The sequence below is a fragment of the Eschrichtius robustus genome, chromosome 12 (assembly GCF_028021215.1).
Source record: "Eschrichtius robustus isolate mEscRob2 chromosome 12, mEscRob2.pri, whole genome shotgun sequence".
NCBI classification, from domain to species: domain Eukaryota; kingdom Metazoa; phylum Chordata; class Mammalia; order Artiodactyla; family Eschrichtiidae; genus Eschrichtius; species Eschrichtius robustus.
Window position 1 is genome coordinate 33,096,123 of NC_090835.1, and position 25,992 is coordinate 33,122,114.

General features: G+C 40.9%; 1 protein-coding gene across 11 annotated transcripts in view; it reads left to right on the plus strand.

Annotated features, from left to right (window-relative positions):
* Window positions 1–25,992, plus strand: part of ERC2 (ELKS/RAB6-interacting/CAST family member 2) — a 973,185-nt gene that overhangs the window by 236,141 nt on the left and 711,052 nt on the right. The gene's annotated exons all lie outside the window — the stretch shown is intronic.

The window sequence follows — 25,992 nt, forward strand, 5'->3', positions numbered from 1 at the left end:
TGGTTATTTAACTAAATTATTATTGGTATATAGGAGAAATTATAATTCAGGTATAGGCTGACTTATCTAGCTATGTTGCATCTATTTAAATCCCAGCCTAGGCAAGGACTTAGATATGTTAAAAGTGGTGAAATTAAGTAAAGATATGCATGATGTGAAAATCCATTTGGGGTGCCTTTGGAGGTGTAGGGTACTATTGATACACTGTTCATGAAAGGGAGGAAGAAGACTGCTAGAGGATTCTGGAATGCCACTCAGTGAAAAGCTGGGACCTTAAGAGGAGTTCCGAATCTGGGTGTGTGTGTGTGTTTGTGCTACAAGGTCTGCCTATATGTATGTGCTATGGGTATTTTTTTGTACTCAGAAAATTATATATTTTGGGGATGAAATTATATATACAATAGTGTATATAGTACTTTTTTTCCAAATGAATGTAGATGCTGTTATAATGGATACGAAATTAATTAACTCATTAGCATCATCAATGTATCCTAAAAGTGCAGTTACTATCCTGAGGTCCTTCATAATAATGCTAATGATGATAACACACCTAACATTTCTTGGTTGCTTAGTATGTGTCAGATTCTATGCTAAGCTCTTCATTCTACATTAACTTATGAAATGCTGTTTTGTTATTGGAAAGGTGTCTTTATCCTTGGAAAAATTGGGAACTACTGGTTGAGAATGTCTGGTGTAAATTCTAAGACCCAAAAGCTTTGGAGGCAGTGTAGTTTAATGGGTTAGAAGCTGAATCCTGGTGTCAGCAAGACCTGGGTTCAAACCCTGGCTCTGCCCTTTTCTGGTTGTGTGGCTTTAAGAAAGTTATTTAGCATTCCTTGATCCTTCTCCCCATTTGTAGAACAGAAATTACTGTTACAAGATTAAGTAATACAGGCAGAATCCTTAATGGTGCCTGACAAGTAGAGAGTGCTCAGAAATGATACCTATTTCATAATGAGCTTATAGTCACAGGTTAACTTGAAAAAAGACCAGTGAGTGGTAGTTGCTATACGAAGCCACATATGTGATTTTTTTGTAGACTTGAGTCTTATGCCCAGAAAAAAGGAGATAAAATTTATCCAATATTTAAAAGTTTTAAACCTTGACCAAGATAAAATTTGACAAGAAAGCAGATAAAATTTAAGGAACAACTAAACAGAATTAGGCAAATAACTTGAGGTACCACCATCTATATTACCAGCTATTGATTCTCCATACCCATTGGATTTGCTGCCCAGCGCTCTCCTTTGGGAACACAAATGGATTTGTTTTCTTAAGTGAGTGTTCCCTCTGCCTTAGTCTTGTTCTTGGCATCTTTTGCATCTGGCCTTGTGACCTGATGGTAGTTTTGGTGGCAATGCCCACAGCTGGCAAGACTGTTGTTATTTTAATGCCTTTAAATAGTCTGTCTGAACCACAGCCCTTGGATACCAAAAATCAACATTGTAAAAGATAATGGGCCCTAATGATGTGGGTTGTTAGGTGGTTAGCTGAGTTACAGAGGGTCTTGTTACTGGTCCAGAGTTTGGACAGACATTAATCAGATGCCGGAGTAACTGGGATCCTGCTCAGAATGCAATGTTCTCCAGTGACTCACTTTGTGGAAAGATACTGCCTTTTTCTAAGAGAGCACCCTGGACTTGGGGAAGACAGTTTGGAGATGGGCTTAATGAGGAAAATTTCCATAGTAATCGTAGGTATTTTCATACACAATTATGGAACACAGGCTCTTGCTTGCTCTAATCAAGTGTTTAGTTGTCTGTGGACTGAAAAGTAAAATCTGAGAGCATATTCCCTGCTAATTTCTTCAATGAAGAAGATGTCGGTATCTGGATGACAGATAGTAAGGATCGGGTCTATTTGTTTTATTTTGTTCTAAGACATGGATATTCTGTACAATACAAGCAGTTATGTTAAGACAAGCTGTTATTTTTTTATGAAGTATTAAAAGAGTTTATGTGAAAATACTTTTGAAGAAACAATTCAAAGACAACCTGAATCCAACTTTGTGGCTTCATAATGAGATACACACACACATACACACCATTCTTCAAAAATAACTTTTCTTGCTGAGTATAAGTGACTCTGTTGGGGGCAGTGTTATGTCATATTGAGGTCACTGGAAGATTTTTCAGTGCTTTCTAAATATGCATCTAATTAAATGTATATGTCACATTAAAAACTTCAGGGGAATTAATTACAAATGTTTGTGTGTCTCTTAATGAAAATGAGACCTTAAGTAGAGTTAGCAGAGCAAAAGTAAAATTAAATCATGCATCCAGTCCACAAATATGTTTTGAATGCCTGCTCTGTGCCAGGCCCTGTGTTGGGAGATGGAGTACACTGGTGTGAGCAAGGCAAGCAACTCCTGCCCTCATGGAACTTAGAGCAGTCTGACTACTACACTCAAGGCTGTCTTGTGAGTTTCCCCAAGACAATAAAAAATACCTCCCATCAGGTCCTTTTCATAAGGCTGTTCTTTGGGTTAGTCTATGAGCTTGTTATGAGATGGCATTTACTTAGCACTTACCAAGCTCATTATAAATATTATAATTCCTGTTCCCAAGCTTTCAGTTTGTCCTTCGTGTTTTCTTTTTTTAATATGCTTTTTCTGGGGGGAGAATAGTCACAAAGTAGTTGGAATGAATCAGGGGATGCTGAATCCCCGGTCTGTCATAAACACAATATGGATAGGGGAATGTGCCTTTTCATCATATCTGGAACATTTTCAGTTGGTATTTTATTTATTAAGTCATTTAAGAAAAGACTTTATGCAGATTTTAAAGAAATTGCTGTAAAATTATATATAATTAGAGAGTATACCATAATTTGATAATTGGGCTTTTCTCAAGTAAGAAATAATCCTTCCTTTTGTCCTAATTAGGTTGAATAGCATTTAATTGTACCCCTTTTAAGCCAGAGGTCAAGAAATAGAAAAGTGATCAGAAAAATCTGGCTTTCTTCATCTTCCACAAATAGCTCTTAGAGTTACTTTAAGGTCAGAGGCTCTCAGGCCACTGTCCTTCTCTCGGGAACTTAATGATAGTTTAATCAAGTCAAGAAGGAGATGCTGGGTGATCTCATTCTTGATAGACTCTGATAAGCTGGTAATGGGCAGAAATGTTTTCCCAAAGAGGTTTAGGTTTCAGCTGCACAAAGAAACTGTCTTTCAGGAAATGTGAGCCCAGGTGCAATACAAACTTGTCTTTTGCCCAAGGGCTGTCTTAGGTCCAAAGATTCTTGGGCCTTCCAGCTAAGACATGTGTGACTTTAATGTCAGTGGTTATGGAATGCATTTTATTTTTCCAAAGCAATTAGTAGCATAAGCTTGGCTGCCTTTTAAGAGCTTGAGTTTAGTGATGCTGAGAACTCTCTGCTGTGGTTGCCAACTGTCCTTTATTCTAGATTGCAGTACAATCGTATATGAGTTCCTCAGTCAGGACATTTTGGGAGACTTTCTAGAGACACAAACTCATTATAATCAGATTTTGTAATTTTAATTTACCGTTAACAGCTATTTATAAGAGTGGATAATGTCTTTTGGATAACTAAGAGAAACCAATTTTCATCCTCAATGTAAGACATTTTTATATCCCCCTAAAATGCACTGCAGTTCGTGGATAAGGTATCTTGAGGCTTTCAAAATGGAAAATGGAGTTTTCACCTGAGGACAGTCTTGGTTACAAGTGGTTATTAGGGAAAGTGATCGCAGACTTCAGATATTGCCAACAGGCTAAATCCTCCTGTTCCACTCAGATGTCCTGCGGTATTCTGCCTAACGGTGGAATACAAAGATGGCCAAACCAATGTTCTGATGGCTGTTTTGATCCAGGCATTGGAAGAAGTTATGTTTTTGCAATCTGACTCTGAGTTAATGGCAACATTTGCTTCTTGTGTAGCCAAGCATGTTAATAAAGCACCCTTTCTGAAAATGGTCCAGAAAACCGGCTTCTAGAAGCAAAGAGGAATTCTCTAGAAACATATTAAGACTTAATGCTCCTAGTGTTGTAAAGAAGTTGTTCCATGAGAACTAATTTATTGTGCGTAAGAGCATATTCTTAACTCTTTATTCTTTGCTGATAGCAAAATGTATGCACGTCGTGGTTAGATATTGTCTTACTGTTTTTTTTTAAGAAGTCACTTAACAATCTGGGTTTCTACTTAGGGTATAGCCTGTTGTACCCACTGAAGCAAATGGCTTTGATCAGTCCTCCCCTGGTGGCTGGGCTGTGTATGGATAGATAGAAGATTATGGAGTGTTGGGAAGGGATACATAGCTAGGCTTGTGTTTTAAGAGATGCTTAGTATTGCTTTATGTTCTCTTTTACTAATTCTATGCCTAGTTCCTTACAAAGGAAAAGAAAATTAAGGAAAAAGAGCTTGGTCCATGCTGATTTCTCGTACTCCTGGAATAAAGTTTTGGTTTACATACAGTTCTCTTAAGAAGAGAAGACTGACCCCAAAATGACTCCATCCCATGTTTTTTAAGTAAAAAAAAAAAAAAAAAAATGAGTATGAGAATTTTCATATAGTTCAAATAATAAATAATGATAAACTTCCAAATAATAAACTTCCATGGGAGAAGTCTGTACATGGAGCAGAAGGGACACAGAGGAAGTGGTAATTCTATTTGTGTGCTGGCCTTGGTGCTGAGTGATGTACACGATATATTGTTCATCCCTTACAACAACCTTGAGAGACAGATACCCAATCCACTCAGTTGCTCAAGCTGGAAATTTAGGAATTATCCTTGATTGTTCCTCTCACCCGCTACATCCTATTTATAATCAAGTACTGATGATTATACCTCCACTTACGTTTCACAGCCATTTGACTCCTCTCCATGTCCCCATCTAACCCCCTGGACTAGGCCACTATCATTGTTCACTTCTTATCTGGTATCCCTGAGTCCACAGTTTCTCCTTCATCCTTTTTCTACATGGCATTAAGAATGATACTCTTAAAAGTACATTGCATATCATGTTATTCTCCTGCTTAAAAACCTTCAATAGCTCTCTATGACGTTTACTGTGAAATCTAAATTCCTTCCCATGATCTAATCCTTATTAATGACGCCCCTTGCTTTCCAAGCTCCAGAACACTGATTTGTCAGTTTTTCAAACATCCAGTATCTTTCCTTTGCCTTTGTCTAAAACCCAGTTCCGTTTGCTTCCTTTCCCCCTATCAGGTTCTTTCTCATCCTTGAAGTCTCTGTTTAAATACCACCTATTGAGGTCTCTGTTTAAATACCTCTGTTTAAATACCACCTTCTTTGACCTTGTAATCCAAGTAGGTCCTTCCCCTTCTATGATATTCTCTCTCTTGTCACCCTGTTTCCTTCATAGCATTCCCTATTTAATTTTTAAAATTTGCTTACTTATTTTTAGCTTTCTTGCCCACTAGACCACGGGTGGGTACTATGTCTCTCTTGTGTATCATGGTTTCTTCAGTCCCTGGCACTGTGCCTGTAATATAGTACATGCTTGATAAACACCTGTTGAATGAATAAAGAAACTGTGTCAGACCCAAGGTCACTTGGGTTTTATGCTATTGACTGTTCTCTCTAGTGAGCACCCAAGGTCATTGCCATTTTCTCTGCCACCCCCCACCTTCTGTTGTACAGTGGGCTGATGGTGCTGGGGGTTGGGGTATGGCCTGTGGTGTCTTTATAGCCTAGATCCAGTCCCACGGTTACCCCCTGACTTTAACCATCATTCATTTGCTGGTAGTTCCTAAATCTGGGTCTTCACAACATTCTTACCTCACCTCTAGCCTACACTTCCAATGCCACCTGGGCACCTTTTGACTGAGCCCCCGGTGTCTCAAACATAACTTGTACAAAACTTGAATTCATCAAATTCTCTGGTTCTCTTTCTGTGTTCCTCATCTCAAACCAATGGCACACTTTCATCTGCTCAGTTGTCCAAGTTAGAAACCTGTGCATCTTCCTTGGGAGATTTTTCTTATCTCCAAGTCAGTCAGTAAAACCTACCACTTTGAACCTCTGTGTATCTTCTGACTTAGGGCCCTTCTTCCTCTACCTACCATCTCTGCCTTAGCTCAGATCACTGTCTTCTCTGACCTATCACGACAGCAGCCTCCTCGTGGGTCTCCCTACTTCAGGTCAGGGCAGCTCCAGCATATCCTTAGATATCTACTGGAAATGCACGTTTGATCAAGTCACACCCTTCTTGAGCCCTTACATAGCCTCCCCACGGAGGTTGAGAGGAAGTTTCAAATCCCTTAGCACATTAGAAGGCCAGGGAAGTACATTGTACTAACTTATGCACAAGTTGTGGGGAATATATAGGGCAAGGATATGAAGAGCAAGACCTGATGTATCACTTGTACACTTTTTGATATAGTAATGCCTGTGCTTACTCTGGGCTCTGTGCTTGCTATTGTGTATTCAGAGAGTACAAATCTCTTGTCATGGCCCCTTCTTCTTTATGTTTTCTCTGATCTCTTTTTAGTGGTCATTTTTCATTTGTATGTACACACACACACACACACACACACACACACACGTGTTTATTTCTGTTAGTTTCTACAACGTATAATTGTAAGTTATGTTTTCCTCAGGCAGCCTGGGCTCTAGGAATTGATCAGTGTTTCTAGGTGCATGTTTCAGATTCCTAATACCTTAAGTCAGAACCCAAGCATGTCTTTGTTGTAAAGTCTTGTGAACCCAAATGCCAAGAATTTTCTGAAAAATTTGAAAGTATCTAGTTTGTCCTTTTGTTCACTGTTGCTGTCACCACCATTGTCAATAACAATTAATACTTACTGAGCAAATGGTGAATTGTGAAATACTAGTGGATTTTGAAAATCAACTGATTGGGTCATGACCAACATGTTTTAAATAAAAAAGATTAGAATAGAGCAGAGTGGAATAGAATCAGAGTTGCTCATGTTTAGTAAGGAGAGGAATTGTTTCATGAAACTTTCTGTTAAATCCATGTTGTTATAGACTGCTGTTGCCACCAGCATTCCATTCCCCATTTCTTCATGGGTACACAGCTGGACTGCATTTCCCAGATGCCCTTACATATTTGGCCATGTGACTAAGTTTTGGCCAATGGAACATGAGCAAAAGTGAATATACCACTTCCAGGCATGGGCTCTAGAAACCTTGACTCAACTTATCACTCAAGTTGCTTCCTATAGTAGGAAGCCTATACTAAAGTGTATTTCAGAAAATTGCAATCGAAAAGTTTAGAAGCTTTCGTATTATTGCATTTAATTCTAATAACCATGTGAAGCAAGTACTATTACCATTTCTATTTTACAGATACTGAAGCTGAGACACAGAGAGGTTAAGTTACTTGGTCAAGGTCATGGAGCTGGAGATTAGTGGAGCCAGAATCTGAATCCAGGCCATTAGTCTACAGAGCTGGCATTTCCATCATGACATTGTGCTCTCTCATGATGATGCCTGTCTCAGGCACAGGCACAGCCAACACCAAGAGCCTTTCTCACATAGGTGACCGGAGCTCAGTTTCCAGTTATCCTTTTTCATTGTTTTGAATCTGTTTTTATAAACATGATCTCCACAGACATTGTGAAAATACTATTGTGAAATATGACTCTGAAGGCTTCAAAGTGTCATGCTGGGGATTAGCAGTGTTATTCCCAGGGATTCTAATGTGAGTCTGGCTGCCAAAAATCCCTCCACTGTTTTGGAAAGGACAAAGGGTGGGGGGTATAGTCCCATTTATAGGGGAGGAAGGGTAATTTCTAACATATGGCTCATGATTTACTATCTTGAAGAAACTTTTATCTGTGGCTTGGAAGCTAGGCGTTGTCAAGCCAAAGATGATGAAAGTGTTTATGAGGAATGGACTTACTAGTTCAATTATTATTTCAAGGGAATGGCCAACAGGAAAATTATACCAATACAGTTTTTAGAAGCTAAACTCCAGTTGTGTCTTTGTGGACAGCTTGATTGTTTTAGAGCAGTTTATTCAACTTCCATTATATCTTCTCAATAACTGATCTCAAGAAGTTTTAGTCTTAAGCAAGGAAGGAGGGAAGTCATCTGTCTTGTCACTCAGCAGTGAATTTAGATGGGAACTGCCTGACTGGATGTGGTTGTCTAGACTCCTTTGAGGATGGGCTGTATTTTTAATATACTTTACCTTTTCTAGTATTCCCCACAATGTATAGTACTGTCCTGTTTTAATTAAAGAGGACACACCGCCCCCCCAACATATCACATTTATACACATTCATGGAGAACAGGTCTGGAAAGCAAGTTTATGGCAGACTGTTGATGGCAGTCATCTCTGATACTGGGATTACAGGTAAATTTCACTTTTTCCCCCAAGCATTATGTGAACCCCGCCCCCCCAACCAAAACCCTCCCAAAACCACTCACCACTTTTGGCGGTGGCTCTTATGATCAGCATTTTTCTTTTAAACGTATGCCCCCTCCACCCAAAGCTGCTTACCAGCTGTAGTGGGACATGCGGACATCAGAGTTAAGTGTGAGTTCAAGGCCTGTCTCCTTTGCTCCAAGCTGGATACTTCAGGTGAGTGCCTCAGTTTCCAGATCTGCATTTTAAAATGGGCATAATGCCAGTTACCCTGTGAGGATTAGAAATACAGTAATGCCTGTCAGCAGTTGGCATGGGGCCTGCCCGAGTAGGGGTTCAGTAAACAGCAGCTGTTGTTATTTTTCTGGATACGTCAGTGTGGCTTGCTCGTCCCTTACATTGTCCCTCTCCTCTCCATGCTCATGGCCCCCCTTTTCTGCCAGCCCCCATTTCCTCAGTTATCAAAATAGCTCCCGATGATCCACCTTCCTTGAACTCCCCAAGTTAAGGAAGTCAACTAGACTTAGCAAACAGTGGTGAGTATCAGCAGTGGGCAGGCACTGTGGAGTTACGTTGGGGATTGGGAGGCCACCTTCTGCTGCACTTTCCCAGGGCCCCACGGAAGACATATACATACACATGCAGAAAGAGTATTGCAGAGAGCTAGGTAATAATGGCTAAGAGCACAGGCAAGGAATTGAATCTGAACCGTATTATTGTAGGCCGCTCAGCTCCTCGGTTTCCTTGCCTGTGAAATGGAAAAAATTCTGAAGATTGAAGGACAGAACATGTACAGTTTAGCACAGTACCTAGTACATGGACACTACTCTAAAATGTTAGCTATTGTTATCTGCGTTCTAATGGAAATAAAAGCAAAGTGCAGGACAAGAAGGAAGATTTAATACGTGTGTGTGTGTGTGTGTGTAGTCTCCTGCAGTACATGGGATTTGAACTCTGCCTTTGAGAGACTGCAATGAATGAAGGGTGTATGATAGAAGGGACAACCTGGGGACTATGTTGGGGGGAGTGCGGATGGACGAATGTGACCGTAATGGCAGGATATGGGGGCGGTTATGGTGGGGCATGAAATCAGAGGGTGATGTGTAGCTTCTTTCTGGGAAATGCCTTCTGCCTTAGGTTTGAGACCATGTTGTCAATTTACTTCATCTATCCATCCATCCGTCTCTCCCTTATCTGAGCACTTAGCCTAGTCATTTTATCTCTCTGGGCCTTAGACCCCTCATCTGTAAAGTGAGGATAATCACAGGACTTTGGGGAGTTGTGGTTGAGGGCTGTGTGAGAGAGGTGCTTGGTAATGGATGTTAGGTGCTCTTGTTTTGGCCATGTGCTAGAGGGTGTGCTGTGTGCTAGGGGTTAGGTAACTACTCAGAGTGTGCCCTCAGACAGTTTGCTGTGTAGCTCTTAGACTGGGACCTGGGTTTTTTCCTCTGGACCTCCTGAGGACCACAACTTGCCTCTTGGTTTCACCTTGCTGCCAGCTTGCTCAACAAGGCCTCTGCAAGGGCCTCCCATTTACCAGCTCTGCCTGTGAATGAACTCTACATGTGACCCATCATTGCCCTTCTGCCTAGGCTGCTTCTCACCTGTTACACTTTTCCAAAGGGACCATCTGCCATCTTGGGGGGCATCCTATTCTTGTGACCATTCCTGTCCCCTCCCAGGGTGCTTGCCCCTTTTCCAGCTTCCTGCCTTTCCTGCCCTTCCTGCATTGGCTTGTCCTTATGCCCTCCGAACTCCAGATGGTCATGAGGAGTGGGTTGCACCATTAAATAAATGTTAAATAGCCAACATTTATTCAACTATGTTCCAGGTACTCTTCTAGGCACCACTGCATACTGGCTTTATACCTGTTAGCTTATTTCATCCTTGTAACAAATGGGATGGGTGCAGTTCTTGTTCCCATTTATAGATGAGGCCATGAGGCACAGAGAGGTCTCCATCCTGTCTGAGATTTTACAGCTGGTTGGTGGTAAAGCCTGAAGTGTTTGCAAATCAGATGTCCAAAAATCAGTTATTTATATGTTTTACAGGAGGAAGAGACTACTGTTCTTAGAGATATGAAAAAAATTCTAAAATCTCAAAATTTTTTTTTAAGGTACAGTCATTAGGAATCTCTGGCAGTATTAATAATTTTGTTACTCAGCCTCATACTTGAAAGGTAGTTGCCTGGCTAAAGTGTCAGATTCATGCTAGAGATGAGCCATTTTGAGATGTGCACTAGTGCCACCTGCCTCAGTTCTTTGATTTGTGCTTCTTGTCACTTATGTCAGTCCTTTTGTTTCAGTTTTCCACCAGTTTTAGTACAATAACAAAGGCAAATGCAATGAAACATTCTAGAGTTGCACAGAATCTGCTGCAGAGAAAGACTAGATGGTGAGCATTTTGAGCAGATTTAGGGTTGACTTGCAAGCAGCACCGACAGGTTTTGTTCACCATCTGAAACCCTAAAATTCTGATTGAGTGCATGCATGGTGGTTTAAAAGGCTCCATCTGTGATGCCTGAAAGCCAAATGTTTGCAAGTCCCACAGGGGAAACCAAGGAACACCTGTGTATAGGGCACTTCTCTTGGGGGCGGGGGGGATTGGCCCTGGGCTCATTCATGTGAGCCTACCTTGTCCCACACAGGACAATGTCACACCATTTCTGATTCAGGAGCATCTTTGCTTGATGCGAAACAGCTCACAGTGGCTGAAATGGCTGACTAATTTTTGGCTGCTTTAGAAGATGGGTAAGGATGGATGGACTCTGCCATTGTCAGATTGCTTGCATGTGGAATGGCCAGTTCTTGGCACCATGTTTTAGGAATGAGATTAGAAGCTGTAGCTTTTCCAGGGAAGGGTCATCAGGGTGGTTCTTATTTGGGCTCTTATGTTCTACCAAGAATGGCCAAAGGACCTGGAGATATTTCAGGTACAGAAGAAAATTCCATAAGAGATAGATGTGGCCTGGCTTCCCATACTTGGGCTGCCTTCTTATGATAAGGAGCTAGGTTTGTTCTGTGGAGGTTGCATGTCAAGAGTTGGCTGAGCTTTTAAAGAATGATAGCTGTGGGTCAGAATCTCAGCTTTGCTTCTCAGTGGTCTGATCTTGGGTTGCTCCATTATCCTCTCTGAGGCTTGGGTTTCCTCATGACAAGTGGGGATAAGATTTGTGCTTATCTCCCAAGTTTGGGTTGAGGGTGAGATGAGGTATTTTATGTCATGTACTTAGCACAATGCTTGGGACATGTCAAGACCTTGATGAATGGCCAGCGTGGGTGTTGTTAAATTCTGTGTAATGAAGAACCAGACCAGATGGAGGAGAGTTAGAGGGAGCAGATTTTGAGTTAACATATGTAAAGAAAACTTTCCAACTATCAGAGTTGCTTCGTGGAGTTGTGACTGCCCAGAGGTGAAATTTTCAAACTTCAGCTCAGTGACCCACATCAGGGATAGGAAGAGATTCACACTGTGAGTGAGAAGCCGCACCAGCTAGTTCCTGTGGTGCTTTCCGATTCTGTGAGCCCTCAGTATCTTACACTATAAGGTTTTACTACAGGTGGGTGTTTGAAATGAAAATCTGTTTGAAAAGAAAAACTGCGTCCTTTTTTTGTAAAAATGTCACCACCACTACCACAGCGTGTTCCCTTCATGGTCCAAAGTATGGCGTGTGTTTCCAGCCAGGGAAGTCTTCTGCGTAGGAGCCGCCCTCTCCTCCTGTGATGTGCAGCCATCTGGACCGTGGGGGTGTGCAGGGAACACGCTGTTGATTCATATGCCATCCCCTGCTGGCATCTCTAAAATGGGCCCTCTGGTTGGAGCTGTGAAGCAGCCAGACCCACCCTCCCCCACGCCTTCTCCAAGTACTTGAGAAAGAAAGGGACATGACGAAAAGTGTATAAGGATCCAAGAATGTGGAATGATGGTTGGGTGCTCCCTGAGGGTAACTGGACAGAAAGCCAGTGACTTTCTTCAATCCAGTTTTAGAATCTGTGACCAGAAGTATGATACCCAGAATTATGGCTCTCAAATGACGTTTTAAGGAGGCCTGGAGTTCCCAGAAGGTGCTTTAGGGATCCCTGCAATGGAGTGGGTGGGCTCCAGGCCTTTCCTCTCCTCCCACCCCATCAGTCAGAATAGATCCACTTTTTTCCACTTCTTTGTTCTCTACTTGAACCACTCTCCCAGCAGGTGTTTGCATGGCTGGCTCCTTCTCATATCCTCCAGGTCTTAGCTTGAATGTTTCCCACTCTGGGAGTTTTTCCCTGATCACTAGATTAAAGTTAAGGGGTAGCTAGTGGGAAGCAGCCGCATAGCACAGGGAGATCAGCTTGGTGCTTTGTGACCACCTAGAGGGGTGGGATATGGAGGGTGGGAGGGAGACGCAAGAGGGAGGAGATATGGGGATATATGTATATGTATAGCTGATTCACTTTGTTATAAAGCAGAAACTAACACACCATTGTAAAGCAATTATACTCCAGTAAAGATGTTAAAAAAAAAAAAAAAAGTTAAGGGGGATGATAACAGGGAAAAATAAAGTACCTTAACTGATACTACAGTTCAGAGCTAAAGAATTAGAAATTTGACCGCATGTTCAGCGTGGCTCTGGATCATAAATTTCCCTCCCCCATTATCTCCATCTCAGCATCCATTTATCGCTGTTGTTTGTACAGCACTTATCTTCTGTATATATTTGCAGTTTTTAATTTGTTTCTTTTCATGTTTCTTCTGTCTCTCCTACCAGACAGTAAGCCTCATGATGGCAGGGACAAATCTGTTTTACTTCCTCCCTATCTCTAGAATCTGTCACACTGTCTGAAACATACTAGATGCTCAATTTTATCGTCTGTGTGTCTGTGTGTGATGTAGAATTTTGTTTGGGAACAAAATAAACTTTTACTGTTAAAATGAAAGTTGTAAAGCCAATTATCTAGAAGAAATGGAATCCAACCCTACGCACTCCATGCTGGTTCACACCAAAGCTGGAGTTCTGTGCACGACCTCTGAATCATGAACTAGAGCAGATGCTAATTTTGCCTGGCTCAGACCCCCTGGCGTCCCATTTACTGGGCAGGTGTGCACATCTTCTAGTAGCTGTGGGTGCTGCTGCCAAGACTCATACCTGTGATCTTTCCCAGAGGTGTGCCTTCATGTGGCTAGAGTTGCCAAACTTCCTCCTGTCCAGAAGTGTCCAGGCAGCCCCCACGCAGTGACTAACTAGAGCAGAGTTTCAGAAGCCCAGCTTCCTGGAGTCAAGTGGGGTAAATTCTGGGGCAGAGTGGACTCCCCAGAGCTCCTGCGGGCTTAGGCTTAATTTTCTTTCTTTTTTTAAAAAATGAGATATAGCACAATATGATATTCGGTTTCAGGTGTACTACATAGTAATTTGACATTTGCATGCACTGTGAAATGATCACCACCATAAATCTGGTAACCATCTGTCCTCATACAAAGCTATTACAATATTATTGATCATATTCCTTTTGCTGTGTACTATATCCCTGTGGCTTATTTTATAGCTGGAGGGCTGTGCTTTTTAATTCCCTTCACCTGTTTCACTTCTACTCCTACCCACCTCCCCTCTGGCAACCATATTCTCTGTATCTATGTCTCTTTTCGTTTGCTTTGTTTTTTAGATTCCACATATAAGTGAGATCGTATGAGATAATCTCTGTATGACTTATTTCACTTAGCACAATACCTTCCAGGTCCATCCATGTTGTTGCAAATGGGAAGATTTCACTTTTTTTGGCTAACATTCCGTTGTATATTTATACCACATCTTTTTTATCCATTCATCTATTGATGGACACAGGTTGCTTTCATATCCTGACTATTGTAAATAAAGTTGCAATGAACATTGGGGTGTATATATCTTTTTGAATTAGTGTTTTTGCTTTTTTTGTGTGTGTGTGGGGGGTAAATATCCAAAAGTAAAATTGCTGGATCATATGGCAGTTCTATTTTTAATTTTTTGAGGGACCTCCATATCGTTTTCCACAGTGGCTGCCTCAGTTTACAATTCCACCAACAGTGCACAAAGGTTTCCTTTTCTTCACATTCTCACCAACACTTGTTATTTGTTTTCTTTTTGTTGATAGCCATTCTGACAGGAGTGAGGTGATACCTCCTTGTGGTTTTGATTTGTATTTCTCTGATGGTTAGTGATGTTGAGTATCTTTTCATGTGTCTGTTGGCCATCTGCCTGTCTTCTTTGGAAAAACTTCTATTCAGGTCCTCTGCCCATTTTTAAATCAGGTTGTTTTTTCGATGTTGGATTGTATGAATTCTTTGTATATTTTGGATATTAATCCCTTATCAGATATATCATGTACAAATATCTTCTCCCATTCAGTAGGCAGCCTTTATGTTTTCTTTTTTTTTAAATAGTTATTTGTTTATGTATTATTTATTTTGACCGTGCTGGGTCTTAGTTGTGGCACATGGGATCTTCGGTGCAGCATGTGGGCTTTTTTTTTTTTTTTTCATTAGAGTATAATTGCTTTACAATATTGTGTTCGTTTCTGCTGTAGAACAAAGTGAATCAGCTATATGTATACATATATCCCCTCCCTCTGGAGCCTCCCACCACCCATCCCACCTCTCTAGGTCATCACAGAGAACTGAGCTGAGCTCCCTGTGCTGTATAGCAGCTTCCCACTAGCTATCTATTTTACACATGATAGCGTATATATGTCAGTGCTACTCTCTCAATTCATCCCACCCTCTCCTTCCCACCCTGTGTCCACAACTCCATTCTCTACATCTGTGCCTCTTCTCCTGCACTGCAAATAGGTTCATCAGTATAATTTTTCTAGATTCCATATATATGCGTTAATATACGATATTTGTTTTTCCTTTTTCTGACTTACTTCACTCTGACAGATTCTAGGTCCATCCACCTGACTACAAATGACACAATTTCGTTCCTTTTTATGGCTGAGTAATATTCTATTGTATATATGTATCACATCTTCTTTATCCATTCCTCTGTTAATGGACATTTGGGTTGTTTCCATGTCCTAGCTATTGTAAATAGCACTTCAGTGCACATTGGAGTGCGTGTGTCTTTTTTTTTTCACGTGTTTATTGGAGTATAATTGCTTTACAATGTTGTGTTAGTTTCTGCTGTACAACAAAGTAAATTAGCTATACGTATATATATCCCCATATCCCCTCCCTCTTGAGCCTCCCTCCCACCCTCCCATCCCACCCCTCTAGGTGGTCATGAAGCACCGAGCTGATCTCCCCGTGCTGTGCAGCAGCTGCCCATTAGCTATCCATTTTACATTCGCTAGTGTGTATATGTCAGTGCTACTCTCTCACTTCTCCCAGCTTCCTCTTCTGCCCCTGTGTCCTCAAGTCCATTCTCTATGCCTGCGCCTTTATTCCTGCCCTGCCACTAGGTTCATCAGTACCTTTATTTTAGATTCCATATATATGTGTTAGCATACAGTATTTGTTTTTCTCCTTCTGACTTACTTCACTCTGTATGACAGACTCTAGTTCCATCCATCTCACTACAAATAACTCAATTTCATTCCTTTTCATGGCTGAGTAATATTCCATTGTATATATGTGCCTCATCTTCTTTATCCATCCATCTGTCGATGGACATTTAGGTTGCTGCCGTGTCCTGGCTATTGTAAATAGTGCTGCAGTGAACATTGTGGTACATGTATCTTTTTGAATTATGTTTTTCTCGGGGTATAATGCCCAGTAGTGGGATTGCTGGGTCATAATGTAGTTCTGTTTTTAGATTTTTAAGGAACCTCCATACTGTTCTCCACAGTGGCTGTATCAATTTACATTCCCACCAACAGTGCAAGAGGGTTCCCTTTTTTCTCTACCGTCTCCAGCACTTACTGTTTGTAGATTTTTTGATGATGGCCATTCTGACTGGTGTGAGGTGATACCTCGTTGTGGTTTTGATTTGCATTTATTAGTGATGTTGAACATCTTTTCATGTGTTTGTTGGCCATCTCTAGGTCTTTGGAGAAATGTCTATTTAGGTCTTCTGCCCATTTAAAAAAATTTATTTTTACTTACTTATTTTCATTTTTGGCTGCATTGGGTCTTCGTTGCTGTGTGCAGGCTTTCTCTAGTTGAGTCGAGTGGGGCTACTCTTCACTGCGGTGGCTTCTCTTGTTGTGGAGCATGGGCTCTAGGTGTGTGAGCTTCAGTAGTTGCGGTACGCAGGCTCAATAGTTGTGGCTCACTGGCTCTAGAGCTCAGGCTCAGTAGTGTGGCACACAGGCTTAGTTACTCCGTGGCATGTGGGATTGTCCTCGACCAGGGATCAAACCCGTGTCCCCTGCAATGGCAGGCGGATTCTTAACCACTGTGCCACCAGGGAGTTCCATTCTGCCCATTTTTTGATTGGTTTTTTTTTTTTTTTTTTTGTTATTGAGCTGCATGAGCTTCTTGTATATTTTGGAGATTAATCCTTTCTCCGTTTGCAAATATTTTCTCCCGTTCTGAGGGTTGTCTTTTCGTCTTGTTTATGGTTTCCTTTGCTGTGCAAAAGCTTTTAAGTTTAATTAGGTCCCATTTATTTATTTTTGTTTTTATTTTCATTACTCTAGGAGGTGGGTCAAGAAGGATCTTGCTGAGATTTATGTCAAAGAGTGTTCTGCCTATGTTTTCTTCTAAGAGTTTTATAGTGTCTGGCCTTATATTTAGGTCTTTAATCCATTCTGAGTTTATTTTTGAGTTTTGTTTTGGTATTAGGAAGTGTTCCAATTTCATTCTTTTACATGTAGCTGTCCAGTTTTCCCAGCACCACTCATTGAAGAGGCTGTCTTTTCTCCATTGTATATTCTTGCCTCTTTTGTCAAAGATAAGGTGACTGTATGTGCGTGGGTTTATCTCTGGGCTTTCTATCCTGTTGTTCCATTTATCTATATTTCTGCTTTTGTGCCAGTACCATACTGTCTTGATTACTGTAGCTTTGTAGTATAGTCTGAAGTCAGGGAGCCTGATTCCCCCAGCTCCATTTTTCTTTCTCAAGATGGCTTTGGCTATTTGGGGTCCTCTGTGTTTCCATACAAATTGTAAAATTTTTTGTTCTAGTTCTGTGAAAAATGCCATTGGTAATTTGATAGGATTGCATTGAATCTGTAGATTGCTTTGGATAGTATAGTCATTTTCAGAATATTAATTCTTCCAATCCAAGGATATGGTACATCTCTCCATCTGTTTGTGTCATCCTTTATTTCTTTCATCAGTGTCTTACAGTTTTCTGAATACAGGTCTTTTGCCTCCTTAGGTAGGTTATTCCTAGGTATTTTATTCTTTTTGTTGTAGTGATAACTGGGATTGTTTCCTTAATTTCTCTTTCTGATCTTTCATTGTCAGTGTATATGAATGTTAGAGATTTCTGTGCATTAATTTTGTATCCTGCTACTTTACCAAATTCATTGATTAGCTCTAGTAGTTTTCTGGTGGCATCTTTAGGATTTTCTATGTATCGTATCATGTCATCTGCAAACACTGACAGTTTTACTTCTTTTCCAATTTGTATTCCTTTTATTTCTTTTTCTTCTCTGATTGCCATGGCTAGGACTTCCAAAACTATGTTGAATAATAGTGGTGAGAGTGGGACCCTTGTTTTGTTCCTGATCTTAGAGGAAATGGTTTCAGTTTTTCACCATTGAGAATGATGTTTGCTGTGGTTTTGTCATATATGGCCTTTATTGTGTTGAGGTAGGTTCCCTCTATGCCCACTTTCTGGAGAGTTTTTATCATAGATGGGAGTTGAATTTTGTTGAAAGCTTTATCCATCTACTGAGATTATCATATGGTTTTTATCCTTCAGTGTATTCATATGGTGTATCACATTGATTGATTTGCATGTACTGAAGAATCTTTGCATCCCTGGGATAAATCCCACTTGATCATGATGTGTGATCCTTTTAATGTGTTGTTGGATTCTGTTTGCTAGTATTTTGTTGAGGATTTTTGCATCTGTGTTCATCAGTGACATTGGCCTGCACTGTCTTCTTTTTTTGTGATATTTTTGGTTTTGGTATCAGGGTGATGGTGGCCTCGTAGAATGAGTTTGGGAGTGTTCTTCCCTCTGCAATTTTTTGGAAGAGTTTGACAAGGATAGGTGTTAGCTCTTCTTTAAATGTTTGATAGAATTCGCCTGTGAATCCATCTGGTCCTGGACTTTTGTTTGTTGGAAGATATTTAATCACAGTTTCAATTTCAGTGCTTGTGATTGGTCTGTTCATATTTTCTGTTTCTTCCTGGTTCAGTCTTGGAAGGTTGTACTTTTATAAGAATTTGTCCATTTCTTCCAAGTTGTCCATCTTATTGGCATATAGTTGCTTATAGTAGTCTCTTATGATCCTTTGTATTTCTGCGGTGTCAGTTGTAACTTCTCCTTTTTCGTTTCTAATTTTATTAATTTGAGTCTTCTCCCTCTTTTTCTTGATGAGGCTGGCTAATGGTTTATCAATTTTGTTTATGTTCTCAAAGAACCAGCTTTTAGTTTTATTGATCTTTGCTATTGTTTTCTTCATTTGTTTTTCATTAGTTTCTGCTCTGGTCTGTATGATTTCTTTCCTTCTACTAACTTCGGGTTTTTTTTTGTTGTTGTTGTTGTTGTTGTTCTTTCTCTAATTGCTTTAGGTGTAAGGTTAGGTTGTTTGAGATTTTTCTTGTGTCTTGAGGTAGGATTGTATTGCTATAAGTTGCCCTCTTAGAACTGCTTTTGCTGCATCACATAGGTTTTGGGTCATAGTGTTTTTGTTGTCATTTGTTTCTATGTATTTTTTTTGATTTCCTCTTTGATTTTTTCAGTGATCTCTTGGTTATCTTGTAACGTATGGTTTAGCCTCCATGTGTTTGTGTTTTCTACAGGTTTTTTTCCCCTGTAATTGATATCTAATCTCATAGCGTTGTGGTCAGAAAAGATACTTGATACAATTTTGATTTTCTTAAATTTACTGAGGCTTTATTTGTGACCCAAGATATGATCTGTCCTGGAGAACATTCCATGGGCACTTGAGAAGAAAGTGTGTTCTGCTGCTTTTGGATGGAATGTCCTGAAGATATCAATTAAGTCCATCTGGTCTGATGTCTCATTTAAGGCTTGTGTTTCCTTATTAATTTTCTGTCTGGATTATCTGTCCATTGGTGTAAGTGGGGTGTTAAAGTCCACCACTATTATTGTGTTACTGTTGATTTCCCCTTTTATGGCTGTTACCATTTGCCTTATGTGTTCAGGTGCTCCTATGTTGGGTGAATAAATATTTACAATTGTTATGTCTTCCTCTTGGATTGATGCCTTAATCATTATGTAGTGTACTTCCTTGTCTCTCGTAACATTCTTTAAAGTCCATTGTGTCTGATATAAGTATTGCTACTCCAGATTTCTTTTGATTTCCATTTGCATGGAATATCTTTTTCCATCCCCTCACTTTCAGTCTGCATGTGTCCCTAGATCTGAAGTGGGTCTCTTGTAGACAGGATATATACGGGTCTTGTTTTTGTATCCATTCAGCCAGTCTGTGTCTTTTGGTTGGTGCATTTAATCCATTTACATTTAAGGTAACTACTGATATGTATGTTCTTATTACCATAGTCTTAATTGTTTTGGGTTTGTTTTTGTATGTCTTTTCCTTCTCTTGTGTTTCCTGCCTAGAGAAGTTCCTTTAGCATTTGTTGTAAAGCTGGTTTGGTGGTGCTGAATTCTCGTAACTTTTGCTTGATTGAAAAGCTTTTGATTTCTCCGTCAAATCTGAGTGAGATCCTTGCTGGATAGAGTAATCTTGGTTGTAGTTTTTTCCCTTTCATCACTTTAAATATATCCTGCACTTCCTTCTGGCCTGCAGAGTTTCTGCTGAAAGATCAGCTGTTAACCTTATGAGAATTCCCTTGTATGTTCTTTGTTGTTTTTCCCTTGGTGCTTTTAATATTTTTTCTTTGTGTTTAGTTTTTGTTAGTTTGATTAATAAGTGTCTTGGCGTGTTTCTCCTTGGGTTTATCCTGTATAGGACTCTCTGTGCTTCCTGGACTTGATTGACTATTTCCTTTCCCATGTTAAGGAAGTTTTTGATTATAATCTCTTCAAATATTTTCTCAGTTGCTTTTTCTCTTCTTCTTCTGGGACCCCTATAATTCGAATGTTGCTGCACTTAATGTTCTCCCAGAGGTCTCTGAGACTGTCCTCATTTGTTTTCATCCTTTTTTCTTTATTCTGCTCCTCGGCAGTTATTTCCACCATTCTATCTTCCAGCTCACTCATCCGTTCTTCTGCCTCAGTTATTCTGCTGTTGATACCTTCTAGTGTATTTTTCATTTCATTTATTGTGTTGTTCATCACTGATTGTTTGTTCTTTAGTTCTTCTAGGTCCTTGTTAAACATTTCTTGCATCTTCTCCATCCATGCCTCCATTCTACTTCTGAGATTTTTTATCATCTTTACTATCATTACTCATTCTTTTTCAGGTAGATTGCCTATTTCCTCTTCATTTATTTGGTTTTTTGGGTTTTTACCTTGTTCCTTCATCTGCAAGATATTTCTGTGTCTTCTCATTTTGTCTAACTTACTGTGTTTGAGGTATCCTTTCCCCAGGCTGCAGGGTCGTAGTTCCTCTTGCTTCTGGTCTCTGCCCCTGGTGAGTGAAGTTGGTCCAGTGACTTGTGTAGGCTTCTGGGTGGGAGGGACTGGTGCCTGCGTTCTGGAGGGTGGAGCTGAGTCTTTTCCCTCTGATGGGCAGGACTGTGTCAGGTGGTGTGTTTTGGATTTTCTGTGAGCTTAGTATAACTTTAGGCAGCCTGTCTGCTGATGGGTGGGTTTGTGTTCCTGTCTTGCTTGTTGTTTGGCATGAGGTGTCTAGTGGTGGGGGCTGCAGGCAGTTGGGTGGAACTGGGTCTTGGATTCGGATGGAGGCCTCTGTGAGAGCTCTCACTGTTAATATTCCCTGGGGCCAGGAATTCTCTGGTGGTCCAGCATCCTGGACTCAGTGCTCCCACCCCAGAGGCTCAGGCCCGACTTCCGGTCGGGGAGCCAAGACCCTGCAAGCTACTTGTCATGGCAATAAAGGGGATTAAAGAAGAAGAAAAAAAGACAAACAAAACCCCAGACAGATGGTAAAAGCAAAATCAAAGATCGAAGAACAGAAACAAAGAAACACACCCAAAAGAAACAAAAACAGAACCAAAGAAAACAAAAAAGAAGAGAACAACCACACAGACAAAAGAACCCCAAAATGAAATCAAACAATTAAAAACAAAACTAACAAAAACACAAAACAAAAAACAAAACCAAAGCAGAGTGCCAACTGAAGAATAAAGCAAAGAAAACAAAAGAAACAGACAGAAGTGATTAAAAGGAAAAAAAAAAAGGAAAAGGGGAAAAAAACCACAGGACAACAGAAGAGCAAAGTAAAAATAGAAATATAAAAGATTAAAAATATATTAAAAAAAGAAAAACAGAACAGAAAAGCAAAGTAAAAATAGAAATATATAAAAAGATAAAAAATATGTTTAAAAAATCCCCAAGGACTACATGAAAATAAAAATTAAAAAAACCCAAAAAAAACAGAACCAACAACAGAATGAATCAAAACATAATAAAAATAATAGTAGTAATAATGTTTTCCTGGGGTCTCAGCTGTCAGTGTCCTTGCCCCCGCTGTGAGCCACAGCCCACCTCTGCCTCCCCAGGAGGCCCTCCAGTGCCTGGGCTGGTCTCTGGATCTGCTGTGGGCCTTGTGGGGACAGCTTAGACTCTGATCTGGCCCTATTCCCACATGTGCTTGCCCCCAAAGCCCACAGCTGCCAGAGCTAGACTGTTTTCATCTGTGGGAACACTCGTCCACTCAGATAGTCCGTAGACTCAGGGTCTACCTAGCTGATCACGGGAATTAAACCTGCAGGTTGTGCAACTGATGGAAAGATTTTCGCTCCTCTTCCTTAGTCGCCCCACCCCTGGGGCTCGTCTATGGTTTTATCCCCACCTCTGCATGTGGGCCACCCACAGGAGTCTGCTACCAAGGCTGCCCTGGAGCACTTGGGTCTGCCCTGGTGAGGACAGGGCGTGGAGGTGGTATGGCTCCTTGGATCATGGGAGCCCTGGCGGTGCCAGGTGTGCAAGGAAGCCAGCGGCCATGGGCTCAAGAGATATGGCCCTAGTGGGAGCCTTTTCTATCGCCTGGTGGAAGTCGCTGAAGGCCAGCCTTGGCCAGGCTTTTTCTAGTGCCTGGTGGTAGGCGTGCGAGGGCCAGCCCTGGCCGGGTTTTTTTTAGTGCCCGGCGGCAGGTGCATGACAGTCAGCCCTGGTAGGACTTTTTTTTTTTTGGCTATGTTGGGTCTTCGTTTCTGTGCAAGGGCTTTCTCCAGTTGTGGTAAGTGGGGGCCACTCTTCATTGCGGTGCGCGGGCCTCTCACTATCGCGGCCTCTCCCGTTGCGGAGCACAGGCTCCAGACGCGCAGGCTCAGCAGCTGTGGCTCACGGGCCCAGTTGCTCCGCGGCATGTGGGATCCTCCCAGACCAGGGCTCGAACCCGTGTCCCCTGCATTGGCAGGCGGATTCTCAACCACTGCACCACCAGGGAAGCCCAGGACTTTTTTTATTGCCCGGCTGCAGGTGCTGGTTTGTGGGGAGACAGAGGCTACGGTGGTGGCTCCGTGTGACTCAGCAGTAGTGCCCTGCTTCCATCGCAGTCTGGTTTCCCTTCATAGGCATTCCCTGTTGTGGATTTCCTCCCTCCTGTCCCCTCAGGCCATTTCCCCGCAGCCAACAGCAGTCCTCGCCCCGAGTTTGCTCTCTAATCACCATGCACCAGCTCCCAGCCCCTGTGTGCACTGGTGGACCCACGTCCCTGCCTGGGCCCCGCAGGACTGTGGTACGGATCATCTGTGTAGTTTTCACTCTGTCCCGTCTGCCACAGATTGGTTGCTTCAACCTCCTCTGACAGCCTCAAATGTTTCCCTTCTGTCCCAACCTATTTTGCTGTTGGTGAGGGGGCTTCCCCAGATGTGGGAATCTCTCCACTGCTTCATTTCTCCCCTCCACCCCCCAGGGTGCAGGTCCTGTCCCTCTTCCTCTCCTCCTCCTTCTCCCTTCTTTCTTTTGTCCTACCCAGTTATGCGGGGATCTTTATAGTCCTTTCTGGTGTCCAGGGTGTTCTGCTAGTGTTTAGCCAGTGTTCTGTGAGACCTGTTGCATCTTTAGATGTATTCCTGATGCATCCGTCCTCCTACTCCTCTGCTATCTTGGAACCCCCTGCATGTGGGCTTTTTAGTTGTGGCATGTGGGCTTCTTAGTTGAGGCACGCAGACTCTTAGTTGCAGCATGCATGTGAACTCTTAGTTCCCCAAACAGGGATCGAACCCAGTCCCCCTGCATTGGGAGCATAGAGTTTTACCCAATGGGCCACCAGGGAGGTCCTGTTTATGTTCTTTTGGTAGTGTCCTTTGCTGTGCAGAAGCATTTAGTTTAATGTAGTCCCATTTGCTTATTTTTGCTTTTGTTTTCCTTGTCTGAGGAGACAAAGCAAAAAAAAAAAAATTGCTAAGATAGATGTCAAATAGTGTACTGCCTATATTTTCTTCTTGGAGTTTTATGATTTCAGGTCTTACACTTAAGCCTTCAATCCTTTTTGAGTTTATTTTTGTATATGGTGTGAGAAAGCAGTCCAGTTTGATTAGTTTGCATGTAGCTGTCCAGTTTTCCCCACATCATTTACAAGGCTGTCTTTTCCCCATTGTATATTTTTGCTTCCTTTGTCATAAATTAATTGACCATATAAGCATGGGTTTATTTCTGCACTCTCTATTGTGTTCCATTGATTTACATGTCTGTTCTTGTATCAGTATAATACTGTTTTGATTACTGTAGCTTTGTAGATGTAGTTTGCAATTAGGGAGAATGATACTTCTAACTTTGTTCTTCTTTCTCAAGATTGCTTTGGCTCTTCAGGGTCTTTTGTGCTTCCATATAAATTTTAGGATTATTTGTTCTAGTTCTTTGGAAAATGCATTGGAATTTTGATAGGGATTGCACTGAATCTGTAGATTGCCTTGAATAGTATGGTCATTTTAACAATATTCAATACAGTCCATGAGTGTAGCATATCTTTCCATCTGCTTGTGTCATAATTTCTTTCATCCCTGTCTCACAGTCTTCTAAGGACAAATCTTTTACCTCCTTTTTTAGGTTTATTCCTAGGTATTTTATTCTTTTTGATGCAATTGTAAGCGAGATTGTTTTATTACTTTTTCTTTCTCATAGTTTGTTAATGAATACAAATGCAACAGATTTCTATATATTTTGTATCCTGCAATTTTACTGAATTCATTTATTAGTTCTCATAGTTTTTTGGATTTAAGATTTTCTGTATATATTATCATGTCATCTGCAAACAGTGACAGTTTTACTTCTTTCTTTGTAATTGGGGTTCCTTTTATTTCTTTTTCTGATTCCTGTGGCTAGGATTTTCCGTACTATGTGTCTTGCTTAACTTAGACTCCTGATACTATGTTGAATAAAAGTGGCAAGAGTGGGCATCCTTTTCTTGTTCCTCACTTAAAGGGAATGCTTTCAGCTTTTCTCTGTTGAGTATGATGTTGGCTGTGGGTTTGTCATATATAGACTTTCTTACATTGAGGTATGTTCCCTCTATACCCACTTTGTTGAGAGTTGTTACCATAAATAGATGTTGAATTTTGTCATAAGTTTTTTCTGCATCTATTGAGATGATCATAGGATTTTTAGTCTTCAGTTTGTTAATGTGGTGTATCACATTGATTAATTTGAGGATATTAATCCATTGTTGCATCCCTGGGATAAATCCCTCTTGATTATGGTGTATGATCCTTTTAATGTACTGCTGAATTCTGTTTGCTAATATTTCATTGAGGATTTTTGCATCTATGTTCAGCAGTGATATTGGCCTATAATTTTCTTTTTTTGTGAAAATCTTTGTCTGTCTTTGGTATCACAGTGATGCTGGCCTTGTAGAATGAGTTCAGAAGCATTCCTTCCTCTTTGATATTTTGGAATAGTTTGACTAGGATAGGTGTCAGCTCACCTTTAAATGCTTGGTAGAATTCACCTGTGAAGCTGTCTTGTCCCGACTTTTGTTTCTTGGGAGTTTTTTTTAGAAGTAACTGATTCAGTTTCATTACTGGTAATCTGTCTGTTCATATTTTTTTATTTCTTCCTCATGCCATCTTTGGAGATTGTATGTTTCTAGGAATTTATCTACTTCATCTAGGTTATCCATTTTATTGGCATATGATTGTTCATAGTAGTCTCTTAATCCTTTGGATTTCTGTGGTGTCAGTTGTAACTTCTCTTTCATTCCTCCCTCCCTCCCTTCCCTCCTTCCTTTCTTTCTTTCTTTTTTTTAACAAACTTTTAACATACTTTATTGATTTAGGGGCCAAACAAGGCATCATTTGGACAGTTAAGAAAGGCACCTCATTGAAAATAATACATCACAGTGCTGTTGAGTGATCCCAATCACAGGATTTGAGGATGGAAAGGACAGTCTTTGGATAATGTCACTTAGGACCCTTGCTCATTTATTAAAAAGGGGTCTTTCACATGACATGGATGGAGGAAGGCAAGAGTGTAGGAATGTGGCATATGCTGGGTGGCTGCCGAGAGCTTACCCACAAGAGCAGGTGGCCTGGTAAATCAGTGGTAAGTCGGGAG